The sequence below is a fragment of the Dipteris shenzhenensis genome, chromosome 14, assembly GCF_047967505.1.
Source record: "Dipteris shenzhenensis isolate YYH24624 ecotype China chromosome 14, Dip_SZ_1.0, whole genome shotgun sequence".
NCBI lineage: Eukaryota > Viridiplantae > Streptophyta > Polypodiopsida > Gleicheniales > Dipteridaceae > Dipteris > Dipteris shenzhenensis.
The window spans coordinates 37905993-37925451 of NC_141609.1; the positions used below are offsets into that span (position 1 = coordinate 37905993).

General features: G+C 42.4%; 1 pseudogene; it reads right to left on the minus strand.

Moving 5' to 3' along the window:
* LOC147894586 (UDP-glycosyltransferase 85A7 pseudogene) overlaps positions 1-19459 on the minus strand; it is a 106373-nt pseudogene that overhangs the window by 18035 nt on the left and 68879 nt on the right.

Consider the following 19459-nt stretch of genomic DNA (forward strand, 5'->3'; position numbering starts at 1 on the left):
ATTCCAAAAAATAGTGGGTTGGCTATCACAACTTTGTACATGAGGGTATAACCCAAACTTTAGTAATATGCCACTCATTACATAAGGGTACAACCACACTTGTAATGTATAGGTTACAGTCTCTTATAGGCTTGTGGCCTGTGGGTAGATGCCATCCTTTCTTTTCACATTGTTGCAGGGCTCGTAACCTTTTCAACGTCACTCAAGGTTCTAATCCTTTTCCCCCTAGTGTTAGGGAGTTGTGCACTTGATGGACTGGCCTCCTTTTTGACATTCTGTGTAGTATGAAGGTTCTTTGACCATCCCTTTAACCATTGTCCAATAGTATGCCCCTCTAGACTATTCTCCTTAGTGGTTGTAGCATCTACTACAAGACTGATTCCATCTATGATAGCTTCAAAAGATGGGTCACTAACCACTACCTCTATCTCAACCATCTCTGCTTCATCTTCAACGTGAATTACTTTTTCTTCTATAGGTTGGAGTGCAGGCCCTGGGCTTTTAGCTTGATGGTCTCACCCTGTGGTGTGCTATCCAACATAGTTGCACGTTCATTAGTAAATGTATGTGCAGGTGCATATCTTCCAAGCTTGTCTAATGACCCCACCTGCAAAGTATCGTGGAAGATTGCATCTGATCCAAGAAGCCCACACCATGGGATTAGTTCATCATTCTTCTCGTATTTTGTGCTACCTGGAGGTGAAGGTTGAGCAATACACATGTGCATAGGTCTCTGTCTTCCAGGCTTGTTAGATGACCTAGCCTACAAATTCTCGACAAAGACTGCATCAAAGAAACATGTAAATTTTCAAATGGAGATTTAAGCATCTACAAAAAACACATACAAAGCAATTCCAAAAACACATACCCAAAACAAATATAAAGCATCAGAAAAAACACATATAAAGCAGTGCCAAAACACAAAGGGCTATAAACCTCATGAAATTCTTGAGTAGTACGACAAAACCTCCTGGGTACAACCCCCATAAATGAATCCATGACTTTGAGAGACGAGAACTGGGAGAGCTATGAGAGACAAGATCTTGAGCTCCTTCTCTCTGTCCCTATCGTACGCAAGAGAGAAAAAAAGATAATATGGAGAATCAAAAATTTGATTACTGTAGAACTGATACAATAGATGGCGCTGCCCCCAACCGTGCGCTCTTGTGAAAGAAGCTTCGATGGCATGCTAGAAACAGTAGAAGACGGAGGCTGGATGCTAAGGAATCAGGGTTGCTGTAGCCAGTGATGAAATGGGCTTCAAGGGCTTGCTCTTATATAGCCACGAGTCATAGTCGGTTAGGCTCAATTGGGTGACCGACCCAATCTGCCCAAAACGGTCGACTGGGGGTCGGTCCCGAAATAGGCCACCAACCATACGATAGAATCGGTGCACAAAACAGAGCAACTGACCTATGGTCACCGTTCGGCCCAGAACCATCCGGGATCATCTGAGGCTCCAAACGGCCCCGCAACCCGAGAGTGGGCTACCCTAGGAAATGCTCCATCTACCCTCAGTGCGGTCAGTCAAGGGATGCCTTCCTGCACTTGCATGTAGCCTAGTTGGCGGTGTGCTAAGTCTATCTAAAGCCATCCAGCCATCAGGCCACACATGGCCCCCATCTGGTGTCCAAACCAAGACCTACCGGATAACCGAGCTACTCAAATGCCTTCTCCTCATATGGGGGGCTTACAAGTAGAGTTAGCCGGTTCCCATGTAGTTACACGAGAGTGGAGCATTGATATCTAACAGCAATGTAGATAGTGGTATGCAAGTATCACGAAAAGGAAAAGAGAAAGTACATTAGCCCATGTTTGATGTGAATGCAGGTCACTCTTATGTGGATGGTGAATCCAGTGGCTCAAAACAGAGCCTTGATGATGAGTTGGATATTCTCTCTATTGTTACACCTGGAGTAAGGAAGACCAGGGATGTTTTGAGAGCACCTGGTAGTGAGCCTATTTTGCGCAGGTCTACCAGAGCTAGGTATCCTGTGGATAGGCTGAAATATGATGGATTTACAGCCATTCACTATGCCTATATGGACAAAGTGATACATAACCAGAACCCATGGGAAAAGAAAAATGGGAGAAAGCCATGGATGAAGAAATGGATGCCTTGGAAGCTAATGCTACATGGGAATTCGTACCTTTGCCTAAAGACAAGAATACAATTGGCTTCAAGTGGGTTTATAAAGTGAAGCACAATGTAGATGGTTCTATGAACAGATACAAGGCAAGATTAGTTGTCAAGGGGTATGCACAGACATATTGCATTGATTATGAAGAAACATTCAGTCTGGTTGCAAGGATGGCAACCGTAAGAGCAGTCATTGCTATGGCTACATCAAAGGGATGGTCTTTACATCAAATGGATGTAAAGAATGCCTTCTTGCATGGTGATTTGCAAGAAGAGGTCTATATGGAGTAGCCACCAGGTTATGTTCATGCTGTTCATCCTGAGTTTGTTTGCAGGTTGAAAAAAAGCCTTGTATGGCTTGAAGCAAGCACCTAGAGCATGGTTTGACAAGATAGGACAGTATCTTGTTACTATTGGGTTTTAGATTTCCAAGGCAGATTTCTCACTGTATGTGAGAAAAACAGAGAAAGGTATTATGCTGCTTGTCATTTATGTTGATGATTTGATCATCATAGGTGATAGTGATGAAGATATCCTTCATGTGAAAATGCTATTGAAGCAAAAGTTTGAGATGAAGGATTTGGGAGAGCTACGTTACTTCTTGTGCATTGAGGTGATTAGATCCACAAGTGGGATATGGCTCTTGCAGAGGCAGTATGGATTGGACATGCTATCCAAATATGGGATGATAGGCTGTAAGCCTATTTCAGTTCCTTTGGAGGAGAATGTGAAGCTGAGCACAGATGCAGGTGAGCTTCTGGAAGACCCTACTATATACAAATGCATAGTAGGAAGTTTGATTTATATGACTATTATGAGGCCAGATTTGAGCTATACTGTTGGTTTGATAAGTCAATTTATGCAGGCTCCAAGGAAATTGCATTTGGATGCGCTAGATGCATACTAAGGTATGTGAAGTCCACATTGCAATATGGACTATTTTATGAGACTGGGGCTCAGATACAGTTGCATGGATACACTGATGCTGATTGGGCTGGTAGTATTTTTGATAGACGATCTACGAGTGGATATGTGTTCTCTTTTGGGAGTGCTGCAGTCACTTGGAGCAGTAAGAAATAGCCTACAATTGCCTTGTCGAGCATAGAGGCTGAGTACAGGGGTGTAGCAATGGTTGCATGTGAGGTAGCTTGGCTGCATAAGCTACTTTATGATATACATCAGTCTACAGATGGGCCAGTTGTCATTTATTGTGACAACATGAGCAGTATACACTTGGCAAATAACCCAGTCTATCATGCTAGAACAAAGCACATTGAGGTGCATTATCACTATGGGTGGGAGAAGGTTCTAGTAGGTTTTATTGATCTAGTTTATGTCAGCACAGAGGATCAGGTAGCTAACATATTCACGAAGGCATTGGGCACAGAGAAGCTGTGCAAGCTCAGAGACCTGCTTGGTGTGTAGGAATTGGGATTGAGCTCGAGGGGGAGTGTTGAGATATCGAGATCCACTCGTGATATGCCAAGGTGAGGGTTGTGCATTTATGTCACCGACTTGTAGCTGCAGATGCGGTTGGTACAGTGCCCATGAATAATAGCTGTATGACAGCTATCTTTATGTACTCTAGTTAGTGGCTCAGTTACTATGCCACCTAGGCTAGCTGAATTTGGTTTAACACCCACATATAGGGTTCACCTATTCCTTTTGTACTTAGAGAGTTCTTTTGGCTTTCACAACTAAGAAGAGGAAAACTGGTTTTAGCCTCCACCTTTGTGTGTATTCTCCCATTGTGTATGTGAGAAAACTGCAAGTGAGACTCCTTACTTCTCTCCCACTCTATTCACATACATGGCATGATGCCAGAGGAGAGGTATACTAGTAGGAAACTAGATATTTCTCATTTGAAAGTTTTTGGTTGCATTGCCTATGTTCATGTGCCAGATGAGTTCAGATCCAAGTTGGATCCAAAAGCTGAGAAGTGCATCTGTATTGGTTATTCTCTGCAGCAAAAAGGGTATAGATGCTATAACCCTTCTACTTGTAAGTTTACAGTGAGCAGAGATGTTGTTTTTAATGAGATGAGCAGCTGGTATAAACTAGTAAATGTGATTGATGATGTAGATGCATAAAATGGTAATGTTGCACAGAATTCACAGCAGCAATCACAAAATATTAGTGGACCTGTAGTGTCCTCTAGCAGTGGTTTACATACTTCGCAATGGACAGGCTGATTGAGATCAGGAGGATCTCCTCAGAGCAATGCAGATAGTGGTATGCAAGTATCACGAAAAGGAAAAGAGGAAGTAGATCAGCCCATGGTTGATGTGAATGTAGGTCACTCTTATGTGGATGGTGAATCCAGTGTCTTAGAACAGAGCCTTGATGATGAGTTGGGTATTACTTATGTTGTTTTACCTGGAGTAAGGAAAACAAGGGATGTTTTGAGAGCACCTAGTAGTGAACATATTTTGTGTAGGTCTACCAGAGGTAGGTATCCTGTGGATAGGCTGAAATATGATGGATTTACAACCATTCACTATGCCTATATGGTCAAAGTGATACATGAACCAGAACCAAACCAGAACCCACTTCTTTTGAGCAAGCCATGGGAAAAGAAAAATGGGAGAAAGCCATGGATGAAGAAATGGATGCCTTGGATGCAAATGCTACATGGGAATTGGTGCCTTTGCCTAAAGACAAGAATGCAATTGGCTGCAAGTGGGTTTATAAGGTGAAGCACAATGCAGATGGTTCTGTGAATAGATACAAGGCAAAATTAGTTGTCAAGGGGTATGCACAGACATATGGCATTGATTATGAAGAAACATTCAGTCCGCCGGTTGCAAGGATGGCAACCGTAAGAGCAGTCATTGCTATGGCTGCATCAAAGTGATGGTCTTTACATCAGATGGATGTAAAGAATGCTTTCGTGCATGTTGATTTGCAAGAAGAGGTCTATATGGAGCAGCCACTAGGTTATGTTCATGCTGTTCATCTTGAGTTTGTCTGCAGGTTAAAGAAAGCCTTGTATGGCTTGGAGCAAGCACCCAGAACATGGTCTGACAAGATAGAGAAGTATCTTGTCACTGTTGGCTTTCACATTTCCAAGGCAGATTTCTCACCTTATGTGAGAAAAACAGAGAAAGGCATTATGCTGCTTGTCATTATGTTGATTATTTGATCATCACAAGTGATAGTGATGAAGATATCCTTCATGTGAAAATGCTATTGAAGTAGAATTTTGAGATGAAGGATTTGGGAGAGCTGCGTTACTTCTTGCGCATTGAGGTGATTAGATCCACAAGTGGGATATGACTCTTGCAGAGGCAGTATGGATTGGACATCTTGTCCAAATATGGGATGACAGGCTGTAAGCCTATTTTAGTTCCTTTGGAGTAGAATGTGAAGTTGAGAGCAAATGCAGGTGAGCTTCTGGAAGACTCTATTAGGTACAGACACATAGTAGGAAGTTTGATTTATATGATTACTACGAGGCCAGATTTGAGCTATGCTATTGGGTTGGTAAGTCAGTTTCGGTAGGCTCCAAGGAAACCGCATTTGGATGCGGCTAGATGCATACTGAGGTATGTGAAGTCCACATTGTAGTATGGACTATTTTATGAGACTGGGGTTCAGATACAATTGCAAGGATACACTGATGTTGATTGGGCTCGTATTATTTTTGATAGACGATCTACCAGTGGATATGTGTTCTCTTTTGGGAGTGCTGCAGTCACTTGGAGCAGCAAGAAATAGCCTACAGTTGCCTTGTTGAGCACAGAGGTTGAGTATAGGGGTGCAACAATGGCTGCATGTGAGGCAGCTTGGTTGCATAAGCTACTTTATGATATGCATTAATCTAGAGATGGGCTAGTTGTCATTTATTGTGACAACAACATGAGCAGTATACACTTGGCAAATAACCCAGTTTATCATGCTAGAACAGAGCACATTGAGGTGCATTATCACTATGTGCAAGAGAAGGTTCTAGTAGGTTTTATTGATCTAGTTTATGTCAGCACAGAGGATCAGGTAGTCGACATATTCACAAAGGCATTGGCTGCAGAGAAATTGCACAAGTTCAAAGACCTACTTGGTGTGCAGGAATTGGGATTAAGCTGGAGGGGGAGTGTAGATATCAAGTTCCACTCGTGATATGCCAAGGTGACCATTGTGCATTTATGTCACCGACTTATTAGCTACAGATGCGGTTGGTAGTCCGCCCATGAATAATAGCTAGATGAGAACCCACTTCTTTTGAGCAAGCCATGGGAAAAGAAAAATGGGAGAAAGCCATGGATGCCTTGGAAGCAAATGCTACATGGGAATTGGTGCCTTTGCCTAAAGACAAGAATGCAATTGGCTGCAAGTGGGTTTATAAGGTGAAGCACAATGCAAATGGTTCTGTGAACAGATACAAGGCAAGATTAGTTATCAAGGGGTATGCACAGACATATGGCATTGATTATGAAGAAACATTTAGTCCGGTTGCAAGGATGGAAACCGTAAGAGCAGTCATTGCTATGGCTGCATCAAAGGGATGGTCTTTATTTCAGATCGATGTAAAGAATGCCTTCTTGCATGGTGATTTGCAAGAAGAGGTCTATATGGAGCAACCACTAGGTTATGTCCATGCTGTTCATCCTGAGTTTGTTTGCAGGTTGAAGAAAGCCTTGTAGGACTTGAAGCAAGCACCTAGACCATGGTCTGACAAGATAGGATAGTATCTTGTCACTATTGGCTTTCAGATTTCCAAGGCAGATTTCTCACTTTATGTGAGAAAAATAGAGAAAGGCATTATGCTGCTTGTCATTTATGTTGATGATTTGATCATCACACGTGATAGTGATGAAGATATGCTTCATGTGAAAATGCTATTGAAGCATAAGTTTGAGATGAAGGATTTGGGAGAGCTGTGTTACTTCTTGGGCATTGAGGTGATTAGATCCACAAGTGGGATATGGCTCTTGCAGAGGCAGTATGGATTGGACATGATGTCCAAATATGGGATGACAGGCTATAAGCCTATTTTAGTTCCTTTGAGCTTCTAGAAGACCCTACTATGTACAGATGTAGGGTAGGAAGTTTGATTTATATGACTATTACCATGCTAGATTTGAGCTATGCTATTGGTTTGGTAAGTCAGTTTATGCAAGCTCAAAGGAAACTGCATTTGGATGCGGCTAGATGCATATTGAGGTATGTGAGTCCACATTGCAATATGGACTATTTTATGAGACTGGGGTTCATATACAGTTGCAAGGATACACTGATGCTGATTGGGTTGGTAGTATTTTTGATAGACGATCTACAAGTGGATATATGTTCTCTTTTGGGAGTGCTGCAGTCACTTGTAGGAGCAAGAAACAACCTACAGTTGCCTTGTCGAGCACAGAGGCTGAGTAGAGGGGTGCAGCAATGGCTACATGTGAGGTAGCTTCGTTGTATAAGCTACTTTATGATATGCATCAGTCTATAGATGGGCCAGTTGTCATTTATTGTGACAACATGAGCAGTATACACTTGGCAAATAACCCAGTCTATCATGCTAGAACAAAGCACATGGAGGTGCATTATCAGTATGTCCGGGAGAAGGCTCTAGTAGGTTTTATTAATCTAGTTTATGTTAGCATAGAGGATCAGGTAGCTGACATATTCACGAAGGCATTGGGTGTAGAGAAGCTACGCAAGTTCAAAGACCTGCTTGGTGTACAGGAATTGGGATCGAGCAGGAGTGTTGAGATATCGAGCTCCACTTGTGATATGCCAAGGTGACTGTTGTACATTTATGTCACCGACTTGTTAGCTGCAGATGCGGTTGGTACATCGTCCATGAATAGTAGTTGGATGATAGCTATCTTTATGTACTCTAGTTAGTGGCTCAATTAGTATGCCACCTTAGTTAGCTAAGTTTGGTTTGAGACCCACATATAGGGTTCACCTATTCTTTTGTACTTAGAGTTCATTTGGCTTTCACAACTAAGAAGAGGAAAACTGTTTTCAGCGTGCACCTTTGTGTATATTTCCCCATTGCGTATGTGAGAAAGCTGCAAGTGAGACTACTTACTTCTCTCCCACTCTCTTCACATGGTATCAGAGCTCGGTTCGTGGTAAGGTGCTCAATCACATAAGCCCATATGTCACCATCCATGTCCTTTTTGGCTACTCTTGCCATGTGTCCCATATGGAGTCTCCCCACATGGAGCCCATAGGGACCCTCTCTTTTCCAAATGTCCACATTCTCCTTATTCCACATAGGAATTCCAAAAGGATTCCTCTTGAATCCACACTCTTTCACATTCCCCCACATGCCTTCTAAATGCTTGGCATGTGATCTCTCTTACATTATTGGAACACATGGACATGAGACCCACCCTTTATATGACTCTCTCTTCCTATTTTCTAAAAAATCCCATAATATCCCATACAAAAATAACTTCCACCCCATACCAAGGTATCTATCATTCATATAAATGGTATTTACAATGATCTATTCCACTCATCCTCTCAATCCCATACAATATGTTAGAAAATAGAAATAAGTGAGTGCCACTAGGATATCACTTGATCCTCACACTCTTATCAAACATAGAGAAGATAAATACCAATGCCCAATAAAACATATCAATTTTTGGCATCACATCTTCCCCCCCCAATAGATCCTCTCTAGTAATAGAGAGAGTCTATTGGCCCTCAAGGTGGTTGAGCATAGACTCAGCATAGAAGCATTTAAGACATTACTCATTGGTGCGTCTGGGTATCACCATGGCGTCAACATCCTCAAGCTGATAGGTTCCATTGGTGAACTTCTTCTTGACTCAAAATGGTCCCTCCCATCGGTCGATAAACTTTTTGTCTACCCACTTGTCCAAACAGCTATCAAATATCATGACCAAATCTCCTTCTGCAATATCCTTCTTCTTGCATAATTTGGTGTCAAAACGGGCCTTGCACTTTTTTTGAGAAGCTTACAAATTTTGTAAGGCATGTAATATGCATTCATCCAATGCTTCTAACTGTACCAAGAATTGAGCATAAGCATCTTCCTGTCCTCCTATTCTTGCAACATCAATGCGAAGACTATGTATCTCCAATTCAATGGGCAAAATGGCTTCTATCCCGTACACTAGTTGGAATGTAAACCCAATAGCTATCTTGTGTGTGGTTCTGTAAGCCCATAAAACTTCTGTCAAGTGTCCATCCCAATGTCTTCTGTTGGTGTTTACAAGCTTCCCATTAAATTGCACAACAATCCATTTGTTTTCTCAGCCAAGCCATAGCATTGGGGATAGTATGGTGTGGACATGCTATGATTTATCTATAGCTTATGCACCACATCTTCAAGTAGTTAATTTCTAAAAGAGGTTACTCCATCACTGAGAATTTCCAAAGGACAATCAAAGCATGAATAAAGTTGGTCAAATAGAAAATTTACAATAGTTGCTACCTTGTTATTGACTGTGGCCTTGGCCTCTGCCCATCGAGTTGCATAATCTGTGGCCACCAATCTTCAACTCACACGTTTATTGAAAACTGGAGGAGTAGGTACCATTTGTCACCTTTTAGCCTTCAACTCACACGTTTATTGAAAATTGGATGTGTAGGTAGCATTTATCACCTTTTAGCCCAGAACTCTTGCCTACCACTCCTTCCACGCATCTAGAAGCACTCCTTCCATGCATCTAGAAGCACGAGGTTGCTTCTCCTTTCAAGTGCCTCCCCCCTGAGTGGTCCCATAAAGTTCAACCCCCACCTTTCAAAAGGTCCATATGCTGGAATAGGCTTTAAGGGCCCAGGGATCAACTAGTGCCTTCCAAAATTTTGGGCATATTGTACAACTTCAACACCATTCATATACATCCTTATGGAGGCATGGCCAAAAGTAACCTGCATTAAGAATTCTCCTAGCTGTGCTCGTTGAAGCAAAATGATCGGAGCATTCATGACACATTTCTTGGGTTCTCCTAGTTTCCGTGGGATGGACCACTTGACGGATAAGCTTATCTTTTCCCAAGTTATAAAAAATGTCATCAACAATAGTATAGGGGCAACCCTTCCTTACCAATCTTTGCTTTTGTTGTGGAGTTAACCCTTGAGGAAACATGCCTTCTTCCACATATTGGTAAACATCTTGCAATTTTGGCTATCCAGAGTCTACCGAAGAAACCACCCCCCCATCTTGTACTACAATGGCTTGAGTAGGTAACTCATTTGCCTTTTGATTTTATTTTATGTTTATATGAACAAACTTGCAAAAATCAAACTGACTACATAGTGCCATATCCTTCTGATTAAGATCCTTCAAATGAGGACTGATATGCTAATATAGTCTGAGAGGTAAGGAAGAAAAACGGTCGAGGCAATAAATAGGAGAGAAACTTTGACCCAAAGAGAGAGCTTGTTGCTCCATTTCTACATACCTTGTTTCCAACTCTAGAAGGTGTTGATTGGCATATGAGATGGGTTGCATTCTACCTACCTCTCCTTTTTGTAGCAATATTGTACCAACTGAATGCAAAGATACACTTGGATTTACATAAAATTCTTGAGACCAATCAGGGGGATTCAATATTGGGCCCTTACTCATGGCCTCCTTAGGTTGCTAAAAAGACTCATATTGCACCACACCCGATTGGAAAGAAACTCCTTTTCTTGTCAATAAGTTCATGGGCTACACTATCTCTATGAAATCATCACAAAAGCATTGATAATACTTGCTCTTTCCTAGAATTCTGTGAACACCAGACACACTGTTAGGACTTGGGAATGATATGATTGCTTGAACTTTGTCAAGATCCATTTGCAATCCTTCTTCAGACACAATATGCCCCAACAAAACTACTTTTGTTTGAGCCAAATGACACTTGCTAGGATTTAAACACCCTTTTGCTTCATCAATTGGCTAAGGCCATTTTTAACTTCTCCATATGATCTATGCATCAAGAATAAACGAAAAAATCATCCAAAAACACCCTTATGAACTTGCTCAAGTGATAAATGCTTGGTAGGGATCACCTTAAAAGTAGTTGGCATAGAAATTCCACATACATCCACTTCTAGATTCTTCACAACTCCCAAGGTCTTTACCGTAGTGTTGTCAGCCAAAAGAGGTAGTATTAGCGTATTTTAAATCAGCATCTATCATGGTATTCTCACTCATGACATTAATTGATGCACCTCCATCAATGTAAGCATTAGAAATCACTTGACCATCAATGATCACATCAACCACAAATACATCATCACCAACATCTATATCTACCTTTTGAACAACAAGAAGGGCATTTTTCTCCTTTTTCTTCTTTGACACCCTTGTGCTTGCTAGCTTTTCCCATTCTTCTTGTAGTTTTGGAGACAAAGCAAGTAACTGACCAAAGGTGATATGAGATTCCTTTTCTTTAAGGTCGGACAACAAGTCATAGCTTCCAATGCCTTGTCCTAAAGGAAAGTCTGACTGGATAGTTGTCCTTCTAGATGCCTTCTTTTTCTTACTATACGATGTTCCTCTTCTTGATGTTCCTCATCTACTTCTTCCTTACTTTCTTCTTCTTCTTTTGCTTTACCATGCCCTCATTTAGCCATCATTACCTCTCTTTCCTCATCCCATGAAGAAGCCTCTATCAAGAATACTTGTTTTTCTTCTTTCTCTCTCAATCTAGGACACTCAAGGCGATAGTGACCTTTTTCATTACATTCATAGCAAGTGAGCCCACTCTTATCTCGAGGCCTATCCTCACTCTTGGGTGCTCTCGGTTGTCGTGCATTAACCAAATGCAATTTTAAATCAGAAACTCTGCTATCAATTGGGAGATAGTATGATCTAACTCAGAGGACTTTGGTACCTAAGGTGTTCCCATTACCTCCACCTTAGAAGTTGAAGCTCCATTACCTCCACCTTAGAAGTTGAAACTAGTGAAGACCTAAAAGAGGATTCGATCTATAGAGAAGCTTTTTTCTTGGTTGCAATGCATAGTGCCTCAAATGAACTGATACATATCTAGGAGTCTGAAGTGTATGATTGGGTCGAATGGGTAGGTTTTGGGGAAACATTGTACCTCCTTCATAGATACCTTTACAAGTAGCTCAAAACACTCTACAAACTATCATCTGACATAGAGGCCTATAACTTCTATTAGAGACATGATATAAAATATTTAAACATATTGTGTTACATCTTGAAATGGGCTTCGCTCTGATATAAGTTTTGTAAGAAACAGAGAAGCGGCTGAAAATTTATGGGAATTTTATTGGAAGGGGGTAAAAACTATTTGGAATAGAAATAGTCACACACACAGAGACATAGCTTTTTGGCATGACATCTAATACAAAGACTAAAAACATATGATGATATTCCTTAAAGAGAGCTTCGTGCTGATATAAGTTTTGTCAAAATCGAATCATTGAGAGTAAAAAGTTATGAGCAAAATCTGACAAGGGGTCGAACGGTCATGAAAAACACCTACTCGTTCTACTGATGCCGACTTGGGAGAATACTTTCTCCATGCTTAAACTTCATCAACGATCCAAGTCCCATAGAGTTTGCCTAGTAGGGAAGGAAGAGCTCCCTTCATGGCTTGGGAAATGGATAAACCATGTATGCGCAATGAGCGGCCTAATAGACAACACTTTTGAGCACTTTGGAAGAGAGAGCAATGGAAAAAGGGGAGAGACACTCAAGAGAGAGAAAAAGAGAGAGTGCGAGCTCCAAGACTACTCGTAGAAAGAGAATGAACTGTTAAATTACACGGCACAGCGAAACAGAAACTAAATAAAGAATAGAGAGTACATAGCAAACTGGAGAGGAACAAACTTTTCCTTCAATACTAATGTAGTACAGATGATGGCTCCATACACCCGTGCACTCCCACAGTGGAGCTTATATGGCGATCTAGACAGATACTAGGTGAAGAGCTACTAGCTGGAAGATCTGATCTGATCTGAACTTATCTCATACAATGGACTGGGGAGGTCGCCTCTTTATAGCTATAGTCAATGGAGTCCACCAGTTGACCTAGTTGGTGGAGCCGACCAGTCAACCTAGTCGGTGGAACTGACTAGTCATCCATGGAATATTCAAGGAATATTTGCTATACCGTCGCCTTGGGGGCTCCCACCCCTGAACCCCCATAGGGCTAGTTGGCCCCCATGCCCCAGAAAGAATAAGGGGCTCCCACACAATCACCTTTCTACCATCAACGGTCTCATTGATAGACTGCATCTGACATGCAAGTCAGGATCCATCCAGTGTCCCGAGCTCACACATGGCTTCTCCTCATATGTGGGCCTTACAACTTGAGCATCGTGGACAACTGGTGGTTACCAGGAAGGTGGGGCATTTGAGCATTTCTAACAGGCCCCTTCAATGTCTGAACTACCTTCTCGGCCCAATGCCGAGTCTCTAAAGATGACCCTGAAACTGATCCTTCCCGAGTGCCTTGGTGAAGATATCTGCTCCATTTTGCTCTGTTGGATAGTAGACCAATTCCACTATCCTGTCCTCAATCAAATCATGCACATAGTGATACTGAATCTCTATATGCTTTGTGCACGCACGAAACACTGGATTTTTAGCAATGGCCATGCAACTTTGATTGTCACACCTCAAAACAATTGCTTCATCCTCTTGCACTCCCATGTGCTAGCCACACTGCTTCACATGCAGCAAAACGTGCTTCCTTGTACTTAGCCTCAATAGAAGACAATGCCACTATTGGTTGTTTCTTATTGATCCAAGAGAGGATACCTGAACCTAAAGAGAAACAATATCCAGAAACTGATTTCCTAGATTCAACATCTCCAGCCCAATCTGAGTCACAATGACTAAGGAAGTGCCCGTACCATAGGTGATGCCATAATCAAGAGTGCCCTTCACATACTTGAGCACCCGCATCCTTGCATTCCAATGATTCTCCCGCTACTTATTGGAGAACCTACTCAAAACACCAATAGCAAAACTGATGTCCGGTCTAGTGTTGCACAGATAGATGAGACTGCCAACCAACTTCCTATACCTCCCGATGTTTGCTGGTGGTGAGGAATCCTCCACAGACAACCTCACATTTACCTCCATACGTGTAGCTATCTCCTTGCACTTAGACATACCAAATGCCTTCAAGATCTCCCTTGCATATTTCTGTTGAGAGATGAAGACCTTGCCTGACTTCAATCCCCAAAAACAGTAGTGCATCAAGCCTAAGTCTGTCATCTCAAACTCAGTGCTCAACGCTTTTCTTGTCTGCTGGATCATGTCTTCATAGTCACCTGTAATAAGGAGATCATCCACATATAGAACAATAATAGCAGATTTTCCACCTTTCCTGTACACATACAAGTTAGCATCTGAGGCTCATCTTTTGAAGTTTAATTTATGAAAGAATTTTTCTATCCATTGGTACCATGCTCTTGGGGCCTATTTCAGCCCGTACAAATCCTTCTTCAGCTTACATACCTTATTCTCAGAATGGGGGGTCTCAAACCTAGGTGCCTGAGCCACGTACACGTCCTCCTTGAGGTCACCATTCAAGAATGCTGATTTAACATTCATTTGATAAACTAGCCACTTTTTATGAGCAGCCATCGATAGTACTATGTGAATAGTGGTCATTTTAATAGTCGGAGCGAAAGATTCTTGAAAATCAAACCCTTCAACCTGCAAAAATCCTTGTGCAACCAATCTGGCTTTGTACTTTTCCAAAGTCCCATCGGCCTTGTACTTTACCTTCCAAACCCACTTGGTGCCAATAACCTTTCTATTAGGTGGTCGATCTACCAGCTCCCAAGTTTCATTCTTCATGATGCTGTCATATTCTACTTGCATAGCATTTTTCCAATCTCGGTCTGCAAGTGCTTCCTCCAAACTCACAGGCTCCTTTACTTCTGCAATAATCTCAGCCATCAAGGCCATATTGGCTATGTGAGTAGAAGCCCTCCTTTGCTCCTCGATTCTCTGAGACCACCTTGGTCCATCTGCATGCTGCTCAACAAACATAGGCATCTAGTTATCATGGTGGTAGACTGCCTTACCCATCGCGGCAATGGCTTTTTTGGTGGTGTAACAAGAGGTTGGTGACTTATACCTTCATCATCTGATATCTCCTACTTTATAGCTCCTGAATTACCTCTTCGCTTGATGATAAAGTGGAACAGCTCTTCTCTGCCTCCACTGCATGTGGCTACTCCTTGAACACCACATCGCGCTCGCTATAATCTTCTTTGCCTCTTGGTCATACAACTTATAGGCATTCTTCTCATCACAATAGCCTAAGAAGATACATTTGGTGCTTTTTGGTTGTAGCTTGTTTCTCTCTTTGTCTGGTACGTGCGCATAAAATTCACACCCAAACGTTTTGCAGTCACGGGAGACAAATGGCTTCTTATCGCTGTAAGCCTTATGTGGTGTTTTACCTTTGAGTGCCTTTGTATAGCCACGATTAAGGATGTAAACCACAGTATTAACAGCCTCAGCCCAAAAGTGGTTTGGCAGTCCAGCACCTTTCAACATACACCTCCCCATCTCCATGGTGGTCCTCATTCAGTGTTCAACAACCGAATTTTGCTGAGGCATATGTGGCGTCGTTGTTTGTCGCTTGATCCCTTTGCTCTTGCAAAAATCTCCAAACTTTGTAGAAACAAACTCATCACCACCATTCGATCTGATTTTCTTCACTTTTCTCCCTGTTTCATTTTCAACAAGCTGTAGCCATTCTTTAAATTTACCAAAAGCTTGAGCCTTTTCGCGAAGAAAGTACACCCACATCTTCCTACTACAGTCATCAACAATCAATAAAAACCCCCCAAGGCCTGTGTAGGCATTTTACCGCACAAGTCAACATGCACCAACTCTAGAGGAGCATTTGCACTATTCTTGATTTCTTGTGGGAATGCCTTTCTCTGTTGCTTGCCCATCATGCAAGCTTCACATGGTTCTTTGATTTCTATGACTGCAAGTAAGTGAGCAACCATACCTTGCTTCTTGCCCATCATGCAAGCTTCACACAGTTCTTTGATTTCTGCGACTGTAGGTAAGTGAGCAACCAGCAAATCCAATGTGGCCGAATCTTTCATGCCAAAGTTTTCTTGTGCCCACTCCAGCGGTGGCTATAAGAGCACTTAGCTCGTACAAGTTCTTCCTCCTTACTCCTGTGCCAACAAGATTACCTGCACTATCTAGAATTATTGCTCCTATCTTGTTGAACCTCACCTCATGGTCAAGGTCAGTTATGGAAGCCACTGATAGCAAATTTCTCTTGATTTGTGGAACATTAAGCACATTAGATAGTTTCTTAACATCTCCATGTATAGAAACAAATGAAACTGTACCTATACCCTCAACATGGCATTTTGCATTATTACCAACCGTCACGGTGATGGGTTTTTGCAGAGGCTGCATGGAACAATATAGACCCTTCTTGCAAGTCATGTGATGGGAGGCACCACTATCCAACACCCATGAATCTGTGGTTGAAGCTTCTTGAACTGAGGAACACTCTTCCTCAATGGCTAGAAATAGATCCAACTCTACTTCTACTGTGTTAGCTGTCTCTTTCCCCTTATCTGTCTTCTTCAGGATACCATTCTTTTCATTTGCTTTCTTGACCCGGCAATCTGCAATCATATGGCCCTTGTTATTGTAGTAGAAGCATTCTCCTTGAAACTTCTTCTTGCCGCCCTTCTTCTTTTTGTCATCACTAGTAGAGGACTCACCTTTGGTGGAGGAACCACCTTTGCCTTTCGCAATGGCAGAGAAAGCAGCATCCCCATTGCTGCCTCCATCTCGAGCTTTAAGCCTCAATTCCTCCTCCATAAGTAAAGCACAGAACTCCTCAAATGACAATGGTTGGGGTCTCACCTGAGTATTAAGTGTTGTTACCAGTCCATCAAACCTTGGTGGACATATCCGGAGACACCACTGAGCTAGCTCTTTGCTAGTGTTTTCTATCCGTGCACCAGCCATCTGGTCACGCAGGTTTTTGATTCGAGTTATGAACACCTCCATTGTCTCTCCTTCATTAAACTTCTCATTTGTGAGTTGATTCTCTAGAATCTAGATCCTTGTCTGATTCCACGTCTCATACTTCTCATCTACAATCTTCTTTCGGCACTCATTCTGCTTGTGCCCTGCCTTGTTGCAATAGAAGCACTTGATCTTCTTCTTTCTCTTTTTATCATCATAAGAAGATGGGTTACCAAAGTCCTTACCCTTACCTTTCTTTGATCCGGTCCAAAAAGCCGAATCTTCTCCAGTCCTCGCCTTTTCACACATCTCCTCCTCCAGAAGCATCACACTAAAATCCTCAAAGTTGAGGGGCGGATTTCTGTTTTGTGTATTCAACACTGTAACAAGACCGTCATACTTTGGTGGGAGAATCCATATGCACCTTCGTGCTAGATTCTCGCTGGTGATGGTGATGCCAATCGCAGTCACCTGATCGTGCAGATTCTTCACCCTGGTGATGAATCTCTCTGCTGCTTTAGACTCAGACAACTTTTCGTTCGTGAGTTGAGTCTCCAGATTCTGAATCTGCGTCTGATTCATGGTCTTGTACTAATTTTTCAAGACTGTCCATGCTTCCTCCGCTGTGGTGACATGTTGAATTAACGCCATGATGGAATCACTAACACTGCAGACAATAGAACACAACGCATCTGCATTTCTTCTTGTCCATGCGAGAATCTCATCCGCAGTTGGTACTATCTGTTGTCCTGCATTGGCTGGATCCGGTCTCGCAACCGGCCTCATGTCCACCCTAATAGCAGTGTCCCAAAGCTCGTATGTGCTTAGGATGGTCTTCATATTGAACTTCTAGAGTGGATAGTTAGAGCCGTCCAACTTTTCGCTTTCGCGAAATGGTGGGATTCACAATCTTGTGGGCTGGGCCATCTCTCACAATCTGCTCGCAAACAGAAAACACACTACCAAATCTTCTTGCTAGAGTCCAGGCTCTGATACCATGTAAGAAAATAATACGTCTGTGCTCAATAGATAACAGGATCTCGTATGCAAGAGAGGAAACAAGATAGTATGAAGAATCAAAAATTTGATTACTATAGAACTAATACAATAGATGGCACTGCCTCCCAATCGTGCGCTCCTATGAAAGAAGCTTCGATGGCATGCTAGAAATAGTAGAAGATGGAGGCTGGATGCTAAGGAATCAGGGTTGCTGTAGCCAGTGATGAAATGGGTTTCATGGGCTTGCTCTTATATAGCCACCAGTCATAGTTGGTTAGGCTCAATTGGGTGACCGACCTAGTCTGCCCAAAACGGTCGAATGGGAGCCGGTCCCAAAATAGGCCACCGACCATACGATAGAACCAGTGCGCAAAATAGAGCAACTAACCTATGGTCATTGTTCGGCCCAGAGCCATCCGGGATCATCTGAGATTCCAAACGGGCCCCACAATCTGAGAGTGGGCTGCCCAGGGAAATGCTCTGTCTACCCTCAGTGCGGTCAGTCAAGAGATGCCTTCCCGCACTTGCATGTAGCTTAGTTGGCGGTGTGCCAACTCTATCTGAAGTTGTCCAGCCATCAAGCCACACATGGCCCCCATCTGGTGTCCAAACTAGGACCTACCGGATAACCGAGCTACTCAAATCCCTTCTCCTCATATGGGGGGCTTACAAGTAGAGTTAGTGGGTTCCAGTGTAGTTACACGAGAGTGGAGCATTGATATCTAACAATACCATGACTTCCTCGCTTCGAGTAGAGAGGTAGAGTTGTATGACATTTTTGATCGTCAGATAGATGTCATTGGCATAGTCCACAAGCATCTAGATCTCTTTAGAGATGTGGTAGATTGCGTAAGAGAGAAAATCAATCCTTACCTGATCTAGCTAGGCATAGATAGAGTACAATGGGTTCTTGTGAATCTCCTCATTGACTATCACCGGGTTGATAGCACTTTCAAGCATAGGTTGCAGAGAATTCGCAAATCCCTTAGTCCAAAAAGTTTTAGAAGGATTTCGAAGGATGAAGAGTTGGATCTGTAAGCGGGTCCTATAGGAACTCGTTTTGTATCCCTGGAAATAGCCTATTGTGTAATTTTTTGGGAAATGGAGGACACAGATGCACCTCCATTCATCAATGTAGAGCCACATCTTCTTCTAGTAGTAGCAGCAAAGCAAGATGTTGAAGTTGAGGAGAATCTCGATGTGGTTGCGGAAGCCACCGTTGCTCTAGATTGGTCTAGTGCAACTTTGGACAAGGGAAAGCACACAACTAATGCAGTAGTTATAGAGATGGAGTTCGATGAGGTCCAAGAAATAGAAACACTAGAGAGTTGAGAATACTGCAAAGGCCTCATCATCAACACCACCTCGAGCAATTGATGAGATCAAAAGCTCCATCAATATAACTC